Source organism: Pseudonaja textilis, chromosome 5 (genome assembly GCF_049901715.1).
Source record: "Pseudonaja textilis isolate UNSWEBS1 chromosome 5, rPseTex1.2, whole genome shotgun sequence".
Classification (NCBI taxonomy): domain Eukaryota; kingdom Metazoa; phylum Chordata; class Lepidosauria; order Squamata; family Elapidae; genus Pseudonaja; species Pseudonaja textilis.
In genome coordinates this window covers 42,242,703-42,263,096 of record NC_141994.1, presented here as the reverse complement: position 1 = coordinate 42,263,096, position 20,394 = coordinate 42,242,703, and the positions used below count along the sequence as shown (strand labels likewise).

The 20,394-nt window shown below is 38.0% G+C and overlaps 1 long non-coding RNA gene across 8 annotated transcripts in view; it reads right to left on the bottom strand.

Annotated features, from left to right (window-relative positions):
* Positions 1-20,394, bottom strand: part of LOC113434829 (uncharacterized) — a 102,145-nt gene that overhangs the window by 38,000 nt on the left and 43,751 nt on the right. For all 8 annotated transcript variants that reach the window (XR_015743848.1, XR_015743851.1, XR_015743849.1 and 5 more), the window contains exon 5: positions 968-1,178. This is a non-coding gene — a long non-coding RNA (uncharacterized LOC113434829). The remainder of the gene's footprint in view (positions 1-967; positions 1,179-20,394) is intronic.

Here is a 20,394-nt window from a genome sequence, read left to right as displayed (position 1 = left end):
AATTTTCAGATATATATTTGTTATGATAACTATCTTTGATCACACTGATTCATTACATATTTAGTTAAACTGTATCCTTACTCCATTAAATATATAATTTAATTCTAACAATAATAATTCACAATTATCATCCAGACAAATCAAGATTTCTTTTTCCATGTGCTTCATTAAATCTAAGCTGCAGGGAAATGTATAGTTTTAAATGCTTTAAATTAGTATTTTCCATGTGCTGTTCCATAAGCCAGCTATTGTTTCCTTTGTCTTTTTTTCTACAATTCCACATTCTTAATCTTTCTCTTTGTTATATGTGGCATGGACATACACATCACTGTAAATATTCCCTGTCATATATTGGAATGGCAATATCACAGGTACTCCAGGGATAACTGTGTGAGCAAATAAACCTTACAAAGAAAAAAGAAGCACACACAGAGAGAGACACATTACACAGCAACAAAGAAAGAGCACAGTGGAATATTTTTTTCACAAGTAAAACATATAAAGATTTCAGATCAAGTAATGAAATGGCTCAATATTTCCTAAATGATCTGGGGAATTTAAGAATCACAATTGTAAATAGACATTGTTAGAAACTTCTATAACCACAGTCAAGTGTCTAAATATATATACCAGAGAACATCCCTTAGCATACTACAAATAGGCACTGACTATATTTTCATGTTTATTTTATGTTACATTTTTCGCATGACACATTGTAAGAAAATGTGGAAACTCTAGAGAATAAGCTTGTAATTGGAGGGGGATAGAATAACCATGGCAACAATTATCACATTCACAACTGTTTTTAAAAAATAATTTCACAACATAATTAACAATGGTAATTGTGCAGACGGTAGACATCAAGAAAGCATCAAATACTAATGGAGTTATATCAAATGACATCTTGAAAATGAAAACTAAAATCTGTCTCTATATGGACAATGCAGTTCAGAAACAAAGCACATACCATTATCCATTCAGGTGCTCTACTTCTTATTCTGCCCACATAGTTCTGCAGCTCCATTAGTCCAAAAGTCGACTTTGCCCTGCTTCTGATCTTTATGGGTAACAACAGCATCACACTGTTGGCAAATTTTTTTTCGATTAAACTTCTCAGACACCGTAGCAACTTTGTTAATTATGATATTAGGCAGCTGGCGGGCACGATCAATCATCCACTATAAGAAAGCCAGACGAGACATCTAATCATTGCAACCAGAGCAGATAAATTTTGTTCCTTTCTTATACGTGTCAGAGATTCTATCTCTCCTGACCCCTGAACACTGCCATCGACTGTCAAATTTAGATTCAGCAAGCTTCCAGCTTTTCTTTATTCCTGCCTTAGATCTGAAAGTCCTGGTTATCAGGAAGACAAGCGTCACCAGCTGTCTCAGAGCAGGAAGGCAATCAGGTGAATAGTACTTATTATCTTTCATTGCTTGCTAAGGAATGACAAGATGGATTTGGGACCAAGAGCACATCCATATTTCAAAAATAGACTTCAAGTTCAAACTATGATGCATATGTAAACCTCTACTGAGGGATTTCAAGGCTAATCTTATTGATAAAACACACTTAAAAATTAAAAATTAGACAGAACCTCTTTAACATTTAGACAATTCCCCTTTAAATTATGACACAAGCTATTCCGATGGACAAAATAGGTGTTCCAACTTCTACCTGGAGGTTGCCTTTCACAAATAGATGGTCTTAATTGGACCCACGAAAGCAATAGGCTTCCATTAATGTCTTCTCTGTAGGTACCTTCTGTCTTAACTAGACTGATTGTCTGTGAAGTCTTACAAATGCAACAGGCACTACAATTTTATCTGTTACATTCCTAAATTGATGTGATATGTTAGGTAATATTTTATTTTTGCTCCTGAAATTACAAAATATATTGCTTACTTAAAATAGGAATTAAAATAGATATTGTAAGGTTTTGAAGAAAAAATTATCAAGAAAAATTAAAAATACATTCATAACCAACCATAAAAAGATTACACTAGGTTATGTTATAATAACTAAAAGCAAAACACCTTGCATAAGCAGGATGGTTCTAAAAAATAGTACGATTTTTTCTTTTTGCTAATTAGTATTAGCAGTTGTTAGAGGTGTTATTAATAAAGTGGCAATGTGAAGCTCCACTTTAACATGTCATTATTGCAACAATAACTCACATTTTTTAATCAAAATATTCCTCAGGATTATATTTTCTCTTAAATAATTGTAGGGTTATGAGGCAACCCATTACTTAGAATTGTCATAAAACTATTAAATTTATTATACTGTTCTTGAGAATAATTAAAAGATGGGACATGAATAGAAAAAGGAAGAAAGGAAAGTTAAAGGAATTCTTAAAGGAAGTTCTTATAATATAAAGTACACTAATGATGACATAAAGTACAAAATAGCTTGCTTCTTTCCTAATTGATTACCTATTGTGAAATTACTAAACAGGAGTATTTATCTAATGTTTAAAAATATATTAAATAAATTCAGAAAAAATAACAGGCCATGTGAATAACAGTATTAATGTGAATTGACTAACTCCCATTAAGCTGTTCATTATGGATAAAACTGCATCCTAACTATGCCAAATAACAATGTTTATTCATGTTAAACCCCACTGAGTTTGCTGTCTGGTAAATATGCTGTATTTTATTTTTAAGATTATACAAAACAGCACAATGCTTTCAGGAAAATGTTCCGTGTTTGTGCTATTGTAGTATTTTTTAATGTATTCACTCACTGATGTTTGTCATCATTTCTTCCCAATGTTTTGACTTAATTCAGTTTACATCACTGTAGTCCACAAGATAGCAGAATATATTTTAAAAATCATTGCCACATACACCCTATATAGAATGAAGAACTCACTGAAAATTTTCACTGCTGAAATATATACATAATCAAATACATATGGGGTGTGGGGAAAGCAATAATATCTTCAAGAAAGGAAAGACATTTTTAATAATAGAAATCTTGAAAAAAAATTACACATACAGTAGAAAGGATGGTATTACATTTCCAAAGTTATGTCTCTTATGTTCCACAGGTGAAAAGCTAGTGCCTCAGAATTAGTATACAGGGAATTAAATAATGGCTTACCTATTATCTAAAATGTAAATAATCTGCAATAATATATTACATTCTTTCCCAATGTATAGCCTTTCATAAAGATTTCAATAAAGCTACCATAATACCCAGCCAGATATTTTATTAATAGTAAACACTTTACATTAAAAGTTCTTGAGATTTTTTTACACAAAAAGAGACCTCCATACCCAGGTATCGAAGGAAAGGCCCAGGAAGGACAAATGATATCCCAGGCATAAGTGTATAAGGACAAGCGCTTTGTCATGTGCATGTCATCACCTTGATTAAATTTTGCTTTGCTGTAGACAATTGTTCTTCCATGATATACTAGAGCTCTGTCAATATTGACTGCAACTTCTCCACTCCAGTCGTATAATATGAAATATTTCTAAAATTCTTATCAGGATAACCTGAGACAATTAAGCCCTCTGTCAAAATATCAGGTTGTAGTGCACTGAGAACATTTCTATAATCTCTACAGAATTGTAGGGATTATAGCATCCATACAGAATTGTATCCCTACAGAATTCAAGCTGCTAATAGAATGGAACTAGTAGGTTCCCTTTGACCTTATTGCTGTAAATCCTAATCCAATCCTTTGGTTTCAGAAATCTAAAAATTGCAAGCGCAATTTATGAATTGATTGCTTGATTTCTGTGAATTCCACAATATCACAATTCTGTAATAATGTAGTTGAACTATGCATTGATCTCTATTAAATGCAGGGTGCAAAGCCCGATAATTAAGTAAAAATTCAACTTTCATTCATGATAATCATTGTCAAATACTGAGCCAAGTACCATAAAATCCGGTCCAATACTATTCTACATTTTTAACAATTTTCATTGCAAAATTATTCTGGAGAGTTAGATGAATTGGTTGAAAACAACAGAATAACATTTGACATAAACAAGGCATAGTTTTGCATTTAGGAAACAAAATGAAATATACAGATATAGCTTGGGAAATGCTAGACTAGTAAATAAGATCTTGGAACAGCTGTTCATTTCATACAGAGAATGAGTTAAATATGTGATGTGTCTGAAAAAAACCAGGTAGCATCAACAGAAATATTATTTCCAATAATATCATTATTGCATAATGAGTACTAGAAACAAAATGCTCTGAAGAGAGAATTAGGAATGTTTAGCTTTGACAAGAAAAGCATGCAAAGGTATATCATGATGACACTTTCCAAACATCTGAAAGGATGTCACAGTTGAAATTCAAGAAGAGTCACTATTGTAGCAGAGTAAAAGGCACAATAATGGATTTAAGTTTTAGAAAAGCAATTCTATTTCAGTGTTAGAAAAATTCCCAAACAGTAAAACAGCCAAAAAACAGAACCAATTATTCTGAGAAGTGATTGGTTCCTTTACTTGATTTATTCAAGCAAAACCTTGATAATATTGATGGCAATGCTTTAGTTTAAACTCCAGCACTAAGACAATGGGATTCAGTAATATAAAAATTCTTGCTCTGTGATTCTATAATTCTACTAATCTATATGTAATACTGTAGTATTTTTAAATACAACATAAATTGCTTACTACCAGGAGAAGGCAGAGCTCTCAAACTCCATTAGAAAGTCCTATAAGAAAAGAAACAATGTTACAAAGGAACTGAGTGAGGGATTCCATTGGTCTGGAATTCTCAGTTGCATTCATTGATGGAAATCTGGTTTCTAAAATGAGCATTCAGTGGGTTTGAATGGGATCACACATTTATTCAACATTATAGCCAGGTTAGAAATTGCTCACTAGTTTAATGCATCATAACAGGTAGAATTATCCCATGTTCATTATTCTTGTTACTGAAACAAAATATTTAATTTTATGCAATCAAATTGACAACCTTGGATCTCAAACCAACAGCCTAACTACCAACCCGAGCTACCAAATATTCAAATACATTTCAATATATTTAATTATATTGAATTTAGGCTTTTAATTTGAAAATACAATTTTTTTAAATGTCCCAATAATCAATGTATTTATATTTGCAATGTGGCGATTGATGCTTCAAAATATCTCACAACAGCAATAAATGTCAAATCATTAATTACTATCATGAATATTACTAAAAATATTCTCAGGCAAATTCCAGTATAAACTGAATAATCAGTATGTTATAGTATACAACTATATTAGGATCTGAAATATTTTATTTACCAGCATAATTGACATTTAAATCTCATATAGAAAGTAATAGCAAAACTTTGGTAAGAAAACTTTCCCCCAGTTTCCAATATTCAACACAACTGAATGAAAAAAAAACAAAAAAAAACTTCAATCGTATTTCTACTGCAGAAAATTATCAGTTCATTCTGATAAACTGCTTCGGTAAACACGTGTGAAATATTTGTATCTATTCATTTGCTTTGTTCATAATTTTGATTTTTATGGAGCTACTTTGCATGTATCAGCTACATTCTTTAATCTATTCTTTTGGCATGAATGGAAAGAAACTTCTACTTGTTTACCAGTCTATACTTGATTGGATTGAAAGTATAGAAAGGAAATGTATTACAGTGGTAAAGATATTGGAGATATCAGCATAGAAGTCATTCCTTGGCAATGGAAGTCACTGGTTTAAACCAGTAGCTGTCTCTCTGATCAAATTATCAGTTAGAATTATTGTAATGGTGAAATCTAGAAGAGTGAAATTTGAACTTCTTAAGAAAAGGCAGGATGAAAACCTAAGAAACAAATTCAAACACAGTTTTGAGAGATTTTAGATATACTCAGAAATGTTGCCATAAGGTAACTCTAACTTCTTATTCATACAAGTCTTACTTTCACATACCTATTTATCAGATTGCGATAAGAAGGCAAAAAAGTTCTACTGATGATCATATTTTATAATTTATTCCACTACATGGACCATTCTGCTGCAACAACATGTATATTTTATTTAAAAGCAAAAAAAGACATCTGGAAAATTTGCTATAAAATTTTGCCCCCAGCCCTTCAAGAAACCTTCAAAGCTGGATTGTTTCTAATAGATTATAAAACTACTACTTTCTAATAGTTTATAAAACTATTACTACTGCCAATGTTTTTAAAAAAATAAATGCTGGGTTCAGGCAAATAAAGTACACCAATGCCAATCTTCATATTTATTTGAAGCTGATGACCATCTCACTTCTGTAGAAATTACATGGAATAATAGTATCAGTAACTGCACTAGATTCAAATTACAGAAGAAAAAGAATAAAGTGAATACAAATACTCAGTTAACCCATTGTTTATTATAAGCTTTAGAATTTTAATAAACAGGATACACCCTACTCTATGAGGCTACTATCCTAAAATATTTAAAACTTTCTTACATACAAGGCTAATTGGTTTAAACACGCCAACAATGCCCCCAAAATTAACATGTATGTCTACATGTGCATTCATGTATTGAAAAAAGACACAAATGAAACCAATACGTATTTTGATATATATTAAATGTGTGCAATTTGTTGCATATTTTAAGAAATGCTTCTTGTTCTCGTATAAATGTTTAGCTCCTGTAAAATATTTACTCTGAACAAACTTAGCCATTTTGTATAGTTTTAAACTGCATACATACCAAATGATTACTGTTGTGAGATAAATCAGAACAAATAAAATTGATGAATTTTTATGGAAAAATAAAGCTAAAAAAAAGAGTGGGGAAAGAGAATGCATTAAGATGAAAGATGAAACAGATGCAATATACTGGAAAGATCAAAGAGCTCCATCAATTCATTCTGAGTGTCAAAATCCAGCTGAGAATCAGAGCCCTGCACACATAATAAGGAAGGTTGACTAAAATATCAGGATTAAACAGATGAGCAGTCTCCTGTGGATGTACGGCAGACATCCTGCTGAGCCACTTGTAAAGACACTTTGGAATGGTACACCTGCTATTCTGCAGTCAAACCTACAGAAAATCCATCTGGAAGGAAAAATAGCTACTCATGCAGTAAAGACCTTCTTTCACAAAAGTTTCCCAAATGTATACACTTTCTTTTAAAACAAAATGGTAAATTAGAACAAACTTCTCTTTAATGATGAAATATTTTTGTCCCTTAAATCCAATTTCACAAACGTAAAAAATGAAAATACAAAAATATCATTGTGCCTTAGGAACTATATTCATGTATTAACATTTTCCATCATAGCATACCTGTGAGTATTTCAGTAATAATATCATTGGATAACTGTATAAGTTTGATCCATCTCAATTTTGTTGCAATATCAAGGTCAGTCTTTCATGGTATTTCGCTGTGAACATTCATATTTATTTTCCCATCTATGTGATTCTAAGATGATTTTTAAATGTTATTATCAATAGTGTTGATATGGTATTAGAAATGATGGGAAAATGCAGTTTCTACAGACACAGACACAGACACACACACACACACCCCTCTGCCAGTGTGCCCCTACAGATAGATGTTTATAGGAAGAAGATACCACTATATTCAGTAGGAATTATCCCTCTAAAACAATGAAAATCATAAACTAATTATAAACTGTGGGTGGTTTCTCTGGGTTAGATCTCAATATACTGAAACTTATGAAACTTTAATAGTGTAATTAAGATGATTATTTCAGTGAAACTTTTATAAATCTGGATCAGAATTCCGAGTGTAATTTAGCAGATTGTTTTTCAGGAGATATCTTCACAATATGTGCTGTGTTTTTAAAGATGCCTGCCAAATATTAAGGGATTATTTTTTAACAACCCTAAGTTTTAAATGTCATTTTTTAACAATCCCCTCCCTATACAGATACAATCTGTCAAAAAACTGTAAATATTTATGCAGAGATCAAAATGTCTATTGTTTGTCTTTAAAAAAAAAAGAATATAACGGGAAATTATTCCAAAACCTATTCACTTGTTTCCACTTTTTCTCATGATCTCTCTGAATGTTCCCCCTTTCCAGTTTTTAAAAGAAATAAAATTACACTATTTGTATTTTCCTATCTTATTGACTGGTGGTACAAATCTCAAGTGAAACTCAGGACCTAAACTGAATTTGGTAGCATTTATTGATTTTTATTCAATACAAATCTGAACTTTTTTTTAACCATGAATTAAACTGCAACCAATCTTATGGGTTCTAATGTGCTATCAGTCTGTCTCTAATAGCTTTTGTTTAATCAAGATATACGTGAATTTAAGTGCTATACTGTATTGCAAGCCAATGTATAGTACAGCATAGTGTAGTGTAGCATAGCATAATAAATATAATAATGTAATGTTATAATATGATGATAATAATAATATTGAAATGGGGAGGTCAAGGTTCTAACCCCATTCAACCTCAAACCTGACTTTAGTGTTTCACAATCCACCTCACAGCATGTTTGTTATAGGACTGAAACTGAGCCTTGTGCCTTCACGGAAAACACAGGATATAAATACATTAATAAATAAACACAAAAAAATGACTTGACTTCTTATCCATAATGCTAAGTAAACTGCCTAACCAATTTATGGAACTTGAAACTGGGTAAACACAAATCAAATTGCACTATGTATTTCTTCATTTTATCGCATATTTTCTTTTACTCTAATATGGCAACAGCAGCTGCTTTTGTTGCCCTATTAGAAAGAGGGAGTGATATCTGCAATCACATATTTTATTCGTTTTTAGTTGACAGAACAATCTCTTTACAGATCTGTATTCAGCTGATATGTTTGATTTGCCTCTTATCTACTGTCTACAAATACAAGTCCCTGAATTGTTGATTTTCAGCTAGTAATTGGTCCAAGTTAAATAAGCCTAAAGAGGCTGTTGTGAGAGCCCTTCACCTATTACAAGATTCAGGTGGTTGACTATTCAGTAAAAATATGGCCAAACTTTCAATGCATCATATAAATCATAAATAAATGAGTTGGGGAATGGAATATTTTAACATGTAATCATAATAATAATTGCCCAAAATTACATTCACACAAACTTGATTTATATTTACAAAGCATAAATACAACAAATAGTTAACGATTTGTAGAATAATCAAATCATATCAAACAGAATTGCAGAAGCTGGAACTGTTAGAGAAATTCATTTTGAAAATGTGATCTTAAACAATTTCAGTAAAAGCCCTTAAAACACCCAGATTTATAATAAAATGTATAGAACTAACTTTATTGGGTATTACTTCATTTTATCACAGATGGGGAAAGACTTGAAAATTGGGCAGAATGCTTCATATAATTACATCCATAATTTTAAAAAAATTAAGGAATGCATTGCAATTGTATATTTAAAAGTGTATTTAAAATTTTAACCAGGAATTAATCTATCATTGTGTATCACATCATATACATTTAGCAACTACCTAGGTTAGTAGCCATTCACAAATACAATAATAAATAAATGGTAATAAATGGTAATAAATATAATTTTCCATTCAATACTCCTATTTACAACCAAATTTTATGGCTGAAAACAAAAGCTTTCAGTGCAAAACTGATTACCGTCTTGTCAGTTTCAGGCAGCATTGTCTGCTACTCAAAGGTTCTCACTAATTAATTTACAGTGCTCAACTTGTTAACTTGCATTTTTAGGGATCTGCTAAGCTATGGAGAAAAACAACTCAGGAAGTAATAGCTTGTTAAGCAATCTCTCTGCTCTGTGAGTGAGGAAAGTATTAGGTATGGGAAATAAGAGGCTGAACCAGGGCTTAGTGCAACAAGGTTTATTTACAAGGACTGAACGTGCTTGCTCAGCCTGGAACTGGCTCGCAGCGAACAGCGAAAGGGCTGGACCCAGCAGCCTGCTTTATAGCAGGCTGCTGGGGAAACCCAGCCAATGAGAAGGGGCAGCCGCCCTGCAGCGAGAACGGACCTGGGTGGGAACTTCTTCAAGGTCCAGGGACATAACACCCCTTCCCCCAGATGCGAACACGCATAGTCCTTGAGGTATACGGGAGGTTTGTGCTGACGTCCAGAGCGGCGCAACTCTGGTGTGCTGTTTGGTGGATCAGAGTCCGTCGGTGACTGTTGGCTCGATGATGAGTCCTGAGTACCACCCTCGGTCGGAGCAGGTCCGGGGCTAGAAGGGCTGGACGCTGGGAGTGTTCTCACGCCGTCTGGCTCGGATGGGTTGGACGCTAGGTCGCCGCAGTCAGCATTTGGATTCTCTGGTCCGGCTGAAGGTGTTAGCAGGTCATCGGGGTAGATGTTGCTGTGTGGTAGTTGCAGCGGACTCTCACCAGTCTGTGCCCACGAGTCGCGGCTGACGAGGGTGCCCTGGCGTCTCCGAAGCTGGTCCAGATGTCGTCTCCAGACCCGGCCATCTTCCAGCTTAACCCGGTATGATCTGGGTCCTGTGATGGCTACGATTTCTCCCGGGATCCACAATGGGTCGCCAGCGAAGTTTCTGCGAACACGGGTTCCTGCAAGACAAAATGCCTACTCCCGATGTGGAAGCGAGAGGAGAGTCAGGGCAGTAATGTGGGTGAAGCCTGTCCAATACAGTTCGCAGGCGTCTGCCCATCAGAAGCTCGGCCGGGACTTGTTGGTTACCGTGCAAGGGTTGAATGCTGGCTTAACAGGAAACAGGATAGTCTGTGGTGCCAATCATCCTTGTTGAACCTGGCCAGGGCTTCTTTAGTGGTCCTAACGGCTCTCTCTGCCAGCCCGTTACTGGCAGGATGAAAGGGGGCCGTGAAGATGTGACGAATGCCCAGGTTGGCAGTAAACGACTGAATTCGGTTGACGCGAATTGGGGACCATTGTCGGAAACAATGGAGTCTGGTAGACCGTATGTAACGAACAGGCGAGTCAATGCCTTGATGACTGCTTGTGAAGTGGTCGTGGATAGTTGTGCCACATCAATCCACTTTGAGTAAGAGTCTACGACCACGAGGAACATTTTGCCATGCAATGGGCCTGCGAGATCGATGTGAATCCTGGACCAGGGTGCGTTGGCACTTTCCCACTTGGTGGGGTGGCAATTGGAGGATGGACGGGAAACCTGGCAGGGATGGCAGGAGCTTACCCATTTGTTGATGTCCTCGTCGAGGCCGGGCCACCAAATGTAGCCGCGCCAACGCCTTCATTCTGACGATGCCCGGTGGCCTCGTGCAACGCCTCCAGCACTCGGGTACGCAGAGATGTCGGGATGACCACTCGAGTGCCCCACAGCAGGCAGCCCTGTAAGCTCGATAGTTCCTGTAAGTGGGTCTTAAATGGAGTGAATTTAGCTTCAATGTCACTGCCCGGCCACCCCCTCCTCACCCAGTCCAGTACCTGGGCGATCGTTTTGTCCGCTTTGGATTTATTGGCAATATCAAGGGCAGTGATTGGGAGGTCCAGTTGGGTGACTTCAAAATGGCGTTGACCGGGCAGGGTCTTCAGCTGGGGCAGGCAGGGGCAGCGGCTGAGGGCGTCTGCGTGGGACAATGTTTTACCTGGGCGGTGCACGAGTCTATACGAGTATGCTGCTAGGAAAAGGGTCCATCTGGTCATTCTGGGGGACAGAATTTGAGGGGTCTGCTTGTCACCTGCTAGTAACCCTAAGAGCGGTTTGTGGTCCGTGACTAGCTCGAAAAAGTGGCCAAAGAGAAATTCGTGAAATTTCTTCACCGCTGCAACAGCTGCCAAGGCTTCTTTATCGATCTGACTGTAATTGCGCTCTGTTGCAGAGAGCGTCCTGGAAAAAAAAGCGATAGGGGCCTCGGGCCGTTGGGGAGCCTGTGGCTTAAGACTGCCCCAATTCCGAGGGAAATGCGTCTGCTGCCAGTACTAATGGAAGGTTGGGGTCAAACTGGATAAGCACTGCCTCTGATGTGAGTAGCGACTTGACTGCGCGGAAAGCGGAGTCTTCTTTGTGTCCCCAATGCCAAACCGTTTTTTATCCAGAAGTCTGTGGAGGGGTTCTGCCACAGAGGCTTTATGGGGCAGGAACGACGCGTAAAAGTTCAAGAGCCCCAAAAAGGCCTGCAGTTCCGCTTTGGAGGTTGGAGTGGGTGCCTCGTGTATTGCCTTAACCTTGGACTCCAGGGGTGAATGCCTGAGGCGTCAATTTTATAACCCAGAAAGTCCACCTGTCTAGTGGCAATGGCACATTTTTCTTTTTTAACTTGAGGCCATGCTGCCTGAACCTCTCTAGGACTGCTCGAACTCTCTGGAAGAGTTGGGGTCTGTTCCTGGCCGAGACTAAGATGTCATCGAAGTAGGGTACTACTCCAGGAAGGCCCTGTAAAATCCGCTCCATGAGGGATTGAAAAATGCCTGGGGCAACACTTACGCCAAACTGGAGACGCTTGCACCGGAAGGCACCCTGTGGGTGACAATGGTCTGAAGTTCTGCCGTTTGGTCATCAACAGGGAACTGTTGATATGCTTGAGACATGTCCAATTTGGCAAAGATGGTGCCAGGTTCAAAAGTATGTAATAAATGCTGAATGACAGGTACTGGATAAGCGCTAACTTGCAAGAATTTATTGATTGTGGTCTTGTAGTCTGAGCAAATTCTCAGGCTACCATCTTTTTTGAGGGGTGTGACGATGGGCGTCTCCCATTTGGCGAAGTCTGTAGGCTCCAGGATCCCTTGTTTTAGTAATTTATCTAATTCAAGGTCTAATTTAGGCCGAATGGCGAATGGAACTCTGCGAGGTTTTAACCGAATTGGGACTGCCTGGGGATCGACTGAAAATGAGATAGGGGTGCCGTTATAACACCCTAACTCATCACTGAATACGTCTGAGTAATCAGCAAACAGGAGTCCGTGTCAGAGGTTGAGGTAGCATGGACTCCTGTTAGCCCTAAACCGAGGTGGGGAAACCAATCAAGTCCCAAAAGTGTAGGGAGGTTGCCGCTCACTACCACTAGAGGTAGGTGGCCCTTAAAGGTTTTAAAATTAACAAAAACTTGCCTCTGCCGATTACAGGAATGGTCTTCCCCTGGTAGTCCTTTAGGCTAAGCTGGCACTTCTGGAGTCGGTTTCTTGATAGGCTGGGTTGAAGCTCCTTGAGGGTGTTCCAGGAAATAATGGAGAGCGCTGACCCCGTGTCAACCTCCATGTTGCAAGGTTTACCTTCTAATAAGACGGAAAGAGAGATTTTACTAATAGAATAGCAAGTGTGATTAGCGCAGAGGTGTGTGCGACAGTTTAATACTTGCCTTTGGGGCCCGGCATGTGCGAATGAAGATGCCCTTTGTGCTACGTTGTGTGAGGCTTGGCATACTCTTGCAATGTGCCCCTTCTTATGGCAGTTGTTGCAAGTGGCTCCTTTGAATTTGCATGTGGTCCTCAGGTGAGGTCCACCACAGGAAAGGCACAGGGTGATGTGCTTGGATGGCCCGGTGTTATCTTGTCTGGTTCCTGCCTGCGGGCGCCTGGCGTTTGTGAGGCGGTGAATGTCGGCCTCGTCACTTGGGTCTTCCTCGTTGACCACCTCTTCTGAGTGGACGGGAACTGCTGTTTGCTTGGTGACAGGACCTTGGATCTCGGTGGCTGAATGAGATGCCATCTCCTCTGCCAGGGCTACCTCGATGGCTTGAGCGAGGTTAAGGTCTTTTTGGCGAGCAGCCGTCTTTGTAGGTGCAGGTCCTTGACCCCGCAGACCAGCTGGTCTAGGAGCATGTCATCAAGATAGCTGCCAAACCCACAATGGAGTGCTGCAGTCCTGAGAGCAGCCATGTACTGATTGATGCTCTCTTTGTCCCCCCTGCTTCCTCATTCTGAAGGTGAAGCGTCTGGCAATCTGTGAAGGTCTAGGAGAATAGTGGTTAGTAAGGATTTCTAACAGTTCTGTCCAGGGGACATTCTTTAACTCACGTGGAGCCACAAGAGCTGTGGCTGTATCGAAGACGATGGCTCCACAGTAGGTCAGGAAATATGCTTTCTTCGGTGTTCCCTGCATCAGCCAATCCGATGGCATCGATGTAATGATTAAACCGATTCTTGTATGATTCCCACTTCTCCTCATCTGGCTTGAACGCTGGGAAGGCTGGATTGGAGTTCATGTTGTGGGTCTACTGGTTAACCTGTTGGATAAAATGCTTTCTCTCTGGGTAGCAGTAGAGGTTTAGTGCCTGTGCTAGGCAAGTGCTCTCTCTCTCTCTGGGGTAGCAGTAGAGGTTTAGTGCCTGTGCTAGGCAAGTGACTTCAGCTCTGGGGAAGTTTCGCAATTCCCTCTCTCTCTCTGGGGATCAGAAGGTGTTTAGACTGCAACGGTCATTGGCAGCGTCTTTTGAAATTCGCGCCTGTGTGGGCGTTAGCGATTTCCTAATACAACGCTGTGTTGCATTTGAATGTGCTTCAGCTGACAGCTGTTTGAATTTCGCGCCTAAACGGCACGGCGGCTGCGGCTCACAGCGCTACACTTCCTCTGTAGCTTATGCTAACAAGCGGCTACAGGCGCTTCTCACTTTCACTAGCTTGTTTGCTGATCGCTTTCTCTCTGGTTGCGATCAGCGTTGCCCTTATTTTGGCTGATCGCTCTCTCTCTGGGCTGCGGATCAGCGTTTTAGTGATTCAGCGTTCGTTCTCATTTCGGGCTGATCGCTCTCTCTGGGTTGCGGTCAGCGTTGCCCTTATTTTGGCTGATCGCTCTCTCTGGGCTGCGGATCAGCGTTTTAGTGATTCAGCGTTGCAGCTTGCCTCTGGTAGCCATCCCACCCTCGTCGCCAGTATTAGGTATGGGAAATAAGAGGCTGAACCAGGGCTTAGTGCAACAAGGTTTATTTACAAGGACTGAACGTGCTTGCTCAGCCTGGAACTGGCTCGCAGCGAACAGCGAAAGGGCTGGACCCAGCAGCCTGCTTTTATAGCAGGCTGCTGGGGAAACCCAGCCAATGAGAAGGGGCAGCCGCCCCTGCAGCGAGAACGGACCTGGGTGGGAACTTCTTCAAGGTCCAGGGACATAACAGAAAGATTTAAAAAAACATGTCAGGCACATGTCATACCAGAGAAATTTATCTAAATGAAATGGCAGCAAGCAGTGATCTTCCCCTTCTCTATGTCATGTGTTCACTAATGGATCTTTTAGTTAACAGCCAAGTTGTTGGAAGTGACTGTGGTCACTAAATGAGAAGAGGGTGTATTCTGATTCTAAAAAAGTATTTTTGCCTACAGAACAGAAAACCACCTATTTTAGATAATAAATAGCAATAAAATTGAATTTAGCAATGAATACTTTTTTCATTCACCGAAACTTTACTTGATTCTAAAACCAATTGAAGTTGTTATCTACTTGTCATGATGATTTGTGCTAAGCATGTAGGCATTATTCTGCTAAAAAAAAGAATGTCATTATAAAATTACACAGTGAAATTTGATTACCTGTATTTTATTTCCCACTGAATTTGAATTTGTGAAAAGGATAACCAAGCATACAATATAATCCAGAGAGCTAGTGTTATTTCAGTAGATCTCTAAACAGCTCTGGTTTAGTGCAGTGACAGTAAGTTTCTTCAGTACTTCCTGTAATCATGTATGCTTAACTTGTATGTTCCATATGTTGTATTTGTTTTTCATCAAGCCACATGCATGGCTTATAAACCACTATGATTGCCCAATTAATAAGGGCTGTTATCAAAACCGCTTCTTACATAACACAGAACCAGAGAAATGGCAAAATATATGGGAAAGAAATTATAAATTAACAATGGCAACTTTGTATAAAGAAAACTTATATAAAATGTTTTATAGATGGCACCTACCACCTGTTAGGTTAGCCAAAATGTTCGAAAATATGTCTAATAAATGTTGGAAATGTAACCAAAAATCTGGCACATATTACTATCTTGGTGGATGTGTTAGAGAAAAAAATATTTGAGCAAAAATACACATGTGGTTAGAAAAGATGTTAGGAAAACATGTAGATCTTAAACCTGAATTTTTATTAGGTACAATATCAGAAAAATTTGATAAACAAAGTGTATATTTAATATTGCATGTATTAACAGCAGCAAGGATTGTATTTGCTCAGAATTGGAAAAATGAAGAAACACCACTAGATGATGAAATAATTAAAAAGATATTGGACTGTGCAGAAATGGGCAGGCTTACATTGAAGATTAAAGAGAAAGAAGATACAATACTATCAAACATGGAATTTATTTTACCAATGGCTGGAAAAATGGGGTAAAGATTAGGAATATAATTTGAATTGTTATTGTTAAGTAAACAAAACAATCCAGACAACACGATGGTTATTTGAAGCACTAAATAAGTGGAATAGCAGATTTTTTTTATAAAAAAGACCACTTCTTCAGACATCGATGCTCCAATTACACTGCTCCTTTTATTTAACATGCAGCTTTTGTTGGATTCTGGCTCCCTCTAAAAAGGAAAAAGTTGTGTTGTTCAAAGAGAAGCAAATCTAATACCATTTAGACAGTTTTTCAATTAACTGATAAGGACCTGGAGCAGGGGTCGCCAACCTTTTGGAATTCAGGGACCACCAAACTCATAATTTTAAATCCCGCAGACCACTAATATGAATTTTGACTGACGGTGGCTTGCTGACATTTTCCCAGGGTCTCTGCAGAGATCCTGGGAAAACGTCAGCAAAAAAGTCTGCGGAAAATCCCCCACCCTGTTTTCCTAATCGATCGAACATTCTTTATTTGAGATCACAGGATACCATTTCCAGCTCCATTCTCAGGGAGGGAGGGAGGGAGAGAGACAGAGAGAGAGAGAGAGAGAGAGACTTTTTGCTTCATGCAATGAAAGCAGCAGAAGGAGCAGAAATCTTTCTTTCTCTCCCGCAAACTCTGCCAGAAATGAGTCTTTGTGAGACTTGCCGTGCCGGCACAGCCTCTTGGAGCAGGATGCCTTGCAGGGTTCCCAAAGACTCATTTCTAATGGAGTTTGGGGGAGAGAAAGAAAGACTTTTGCTGCTTTGCTTGCGTGCAGCCAAAAGAAGAAGAAAGAAGCGGAAAGAAGCAGCCCGGTGGCCAGCCCAGGCGCATAGGGTGAGTGGGGCAAGTTCCCCCTGTCTGCCCTTTCCCCCCTCCCTTTACTACGTGCTGTTCGCAATGCAAGTGATGCTAGCCTTGTGTTCCTGCAGGCCATGTGGGGGGCACAGACTTGTGTTCCTGTGCAGCCTGGGTTAATTGCTTTGGGGGGTGCTTTGAGGGTGATATTTCTCTGCAGACCACCAAAATTTTCTTGCAGCCACCAGTGGTCCCTGGCCCACTGGTTGACGACCACTGGCCTGGGAGGATTGGGGAGGAGGGCAGAAACAGCATTATGTGTGAAAATGTGTGAAAATGTGGACTTGTTTCATCCATATTCTAAATTTCTGTATTTGGTGCACTAGGACCAGCTCACACTTTGTGTTCAATAAGAAGGAGCCCAACCTCGGAACAGTCTTCTCCCTCTCCTTGTAGCCTGTTTATCCATTCTTTTGCTTCCATTTTAGAGTAACTGCAATTTGCTATTCTTCAGCCTATAAAATACTTCTGGCTGATTTTAATTTGGAATAGGAGATTTTAGCAACTCCAAAAATGTTATTAATTTTCACTAAGTATATTTAATATTAATCACCTGGCATATGGCAAAACCTGATACACTACATCGCTACTTTGAACTATGTGATGATGCAATTCTGTGAAGAGGGGTTGGAAAAATGCCTGAACTCACAGGAGTTGTAAATTGTAATGCTAAATCACTTGTCCATGTAATGGAGAAAATTTGTAAATTTGTGATACAGTTTGCCATAGTGGTGAAAATGCTAGTCTAAAAAACAGAATTGTGAGTTCTAGTACTCTATAGGCATGAAAGTCAGACTGATTTTAAGCTAGTCACTCTCACTAGCCCAGCCAGACAGATGATAGAGATGACAGACAGACAGACAGACATAAAAACAATTAGAATAAACACTGAGAACAATAGACAGAATCCAACTGAAAAACTACCCAGAGATATATGGGGATAAAGGACTGAGAAAATGTTCTGGAAGCAGTTCATAGTAGATAGATACCTGTACAATTGGCATAGGAGCCCGCCAGGCTGTGTGCTATTTCACTTCTCTTCTCTATATGTACCAATGACTGCATCTCAAAAGATCCCTCAATTAAAGTACTGAAGTTTGCAGATGATACAACAGTGATTGGTCTCATTTGAGACAACGATGAATCTACATACAGACAGGAGATTGAACAACTAGCCTTTTAGTGGAACAATCTTGAACTAAATACACTCGAAACCATAGAAATTGTGGTAGATTTTAGGAGAAATCCTCCTATACAACCACCTCTTGCAATACTAGACAACACAGTATCGAGACCTTCAAGTTTCTAGGTTCTATCATATCTCAAGACTTAAAATGGATATCTAAAGAACGTCATCAAAAAAACACAACGAAGAATGTTCTTTCTGTGCCAACTCAGAAAGCTCAAACTACCCAAAGAGCTGCTGATTCAATTCTACAGAGGAATTATTGAGTCTGTCATCTGCACCTCTGTAATGGTCTGGTTTGACTCTGTAACCAAACAAGACAGACACAGACTTCAACATCGTGGACCTGTATTCTGCATGAGTCAAAAAGTGGGCTGTGAAAATATCTACAGACCCCACTCACATCCTGGACATAAATTGTTTCAACTTCTACCCTCAAAACAATGCTATAGGGCACAGTACACCAGAACAACTAGACACAAGGACAGTTTTTTCCCCAAATGCCATCACTCTGCTAAACAACTAATTCCCACAACACTGTCAACTTATTTACTAAGACTGTATTACTATTATTCCTCTACTGTTAGATTATAATAACCCTTCCTAGTACCTATCTCTTCCCACTTATGAATATAATCATGTTGCTTGTATCTTTACAATTTATAGTTTTGTTTCCTAGTATGATTTGATTGCTGATTAGTAACCTATGACTATCACTTAAGTGTTTTATCTTATTATTCTTGATGAATGTATTTTTTCCATTTATGTACACTGAGAGCATATGTACCAAAGACAAATTCCTTGTGTGTCCAATCACACTTGGCCAATAAAGAATTATATTCTATTCTATCTGCAATAATATCTCTAACTTTCTGTCTGCATGTCCTCTTGATTCACCTGCATTACTGTCTTGGAAAGTTCATGTCACATTAAAACAAGCAAATATTTCAGGACATAGCATTTATAAATTAAAAATAAATAAATAGGGTTAAGCAATATTATCTTTAAAATTGTCCTAAATTTTTAGTCACTAGCAATGTTTGTCACATCAGTATTCATGAATGATCATGCGGTAGTTTCCATTGTCTCTACAATGCTTCAGCTTTATGAGTAGCCCATGAATTAATTAATTTCTTTATTAATCCAAATGATTTTCTTCAACGTTGATATGCCCTCAAGCTGTCTCACCAAGATCAACTCCCCCTGTGTTCCATAAAATTGTAATCAATCTCTATTATGGTCATGAAAATGGTATTTGTCACTTTGCTGAGAAAAAAAAATCAATATGTCTTCTAGGGCAGAACCAGCATTTAATACAACGAATTGATGCCTGTTAGAGAAATTTAGCTTGCCTGCAGTTTGAGACAAGCTAATAGAAATCCCCCCAAATGGCTGATGTTTGGCAAATGAATATACATGCATGCCTGACAAATTAATATTGGGACATCAAGAATGCACTGTCATTTCATATACTGAAAAGAAAATGGATTTGGACCAGCAAATCCCAATAGAAATCTTTTCTTCTTTAAAATATGAATCCACCAAAACTGCACAAATGGAATTGGCCTAGGTTTTAAAAAACTGATTCTTCTCTAACTCATATCTAATGCTTTATTTCTGGAATTATTAAAATAAAAAATGGATACAAAAATAGCACAGAATATAGTGGCTATTGGTCACGATATATAAAATGTATCATTTAAATAATGATTCATCAGAATATTGATTCTTTTATGCATTCAATTTATTTGGGCTGGTTGTACCCCATACTACCATTTACATTTTAATTGTTTATTTAAAAGTATACTGTAAATGTGAGGATTTAGAAATCTAAATAAAAATATAGCAATATGAAATAATATGATTATCATTTTCCAGGAACTCATTAAAAATACTATGGGAATTAAACATTATTTTCTCATTTGTTTCCATGAGGACAGATATTTCTAACACATTGCTAAAATGGTGAAACTATCATAATTTTTGTACATTGTAAAATGTAAAATGTTAAAGAAAACATTTGTAAAAATGACATATGAGATCTCCTTTTCTAAGGAACTTCTAATTTATGCTGTATAAATGAGATTCGTTTTACATTAAATGTCAAACTGTTTACCAGAATTACATATTATAAAGCATTACACTGTCAACATTCATGCAATTCCCAGATTCAGA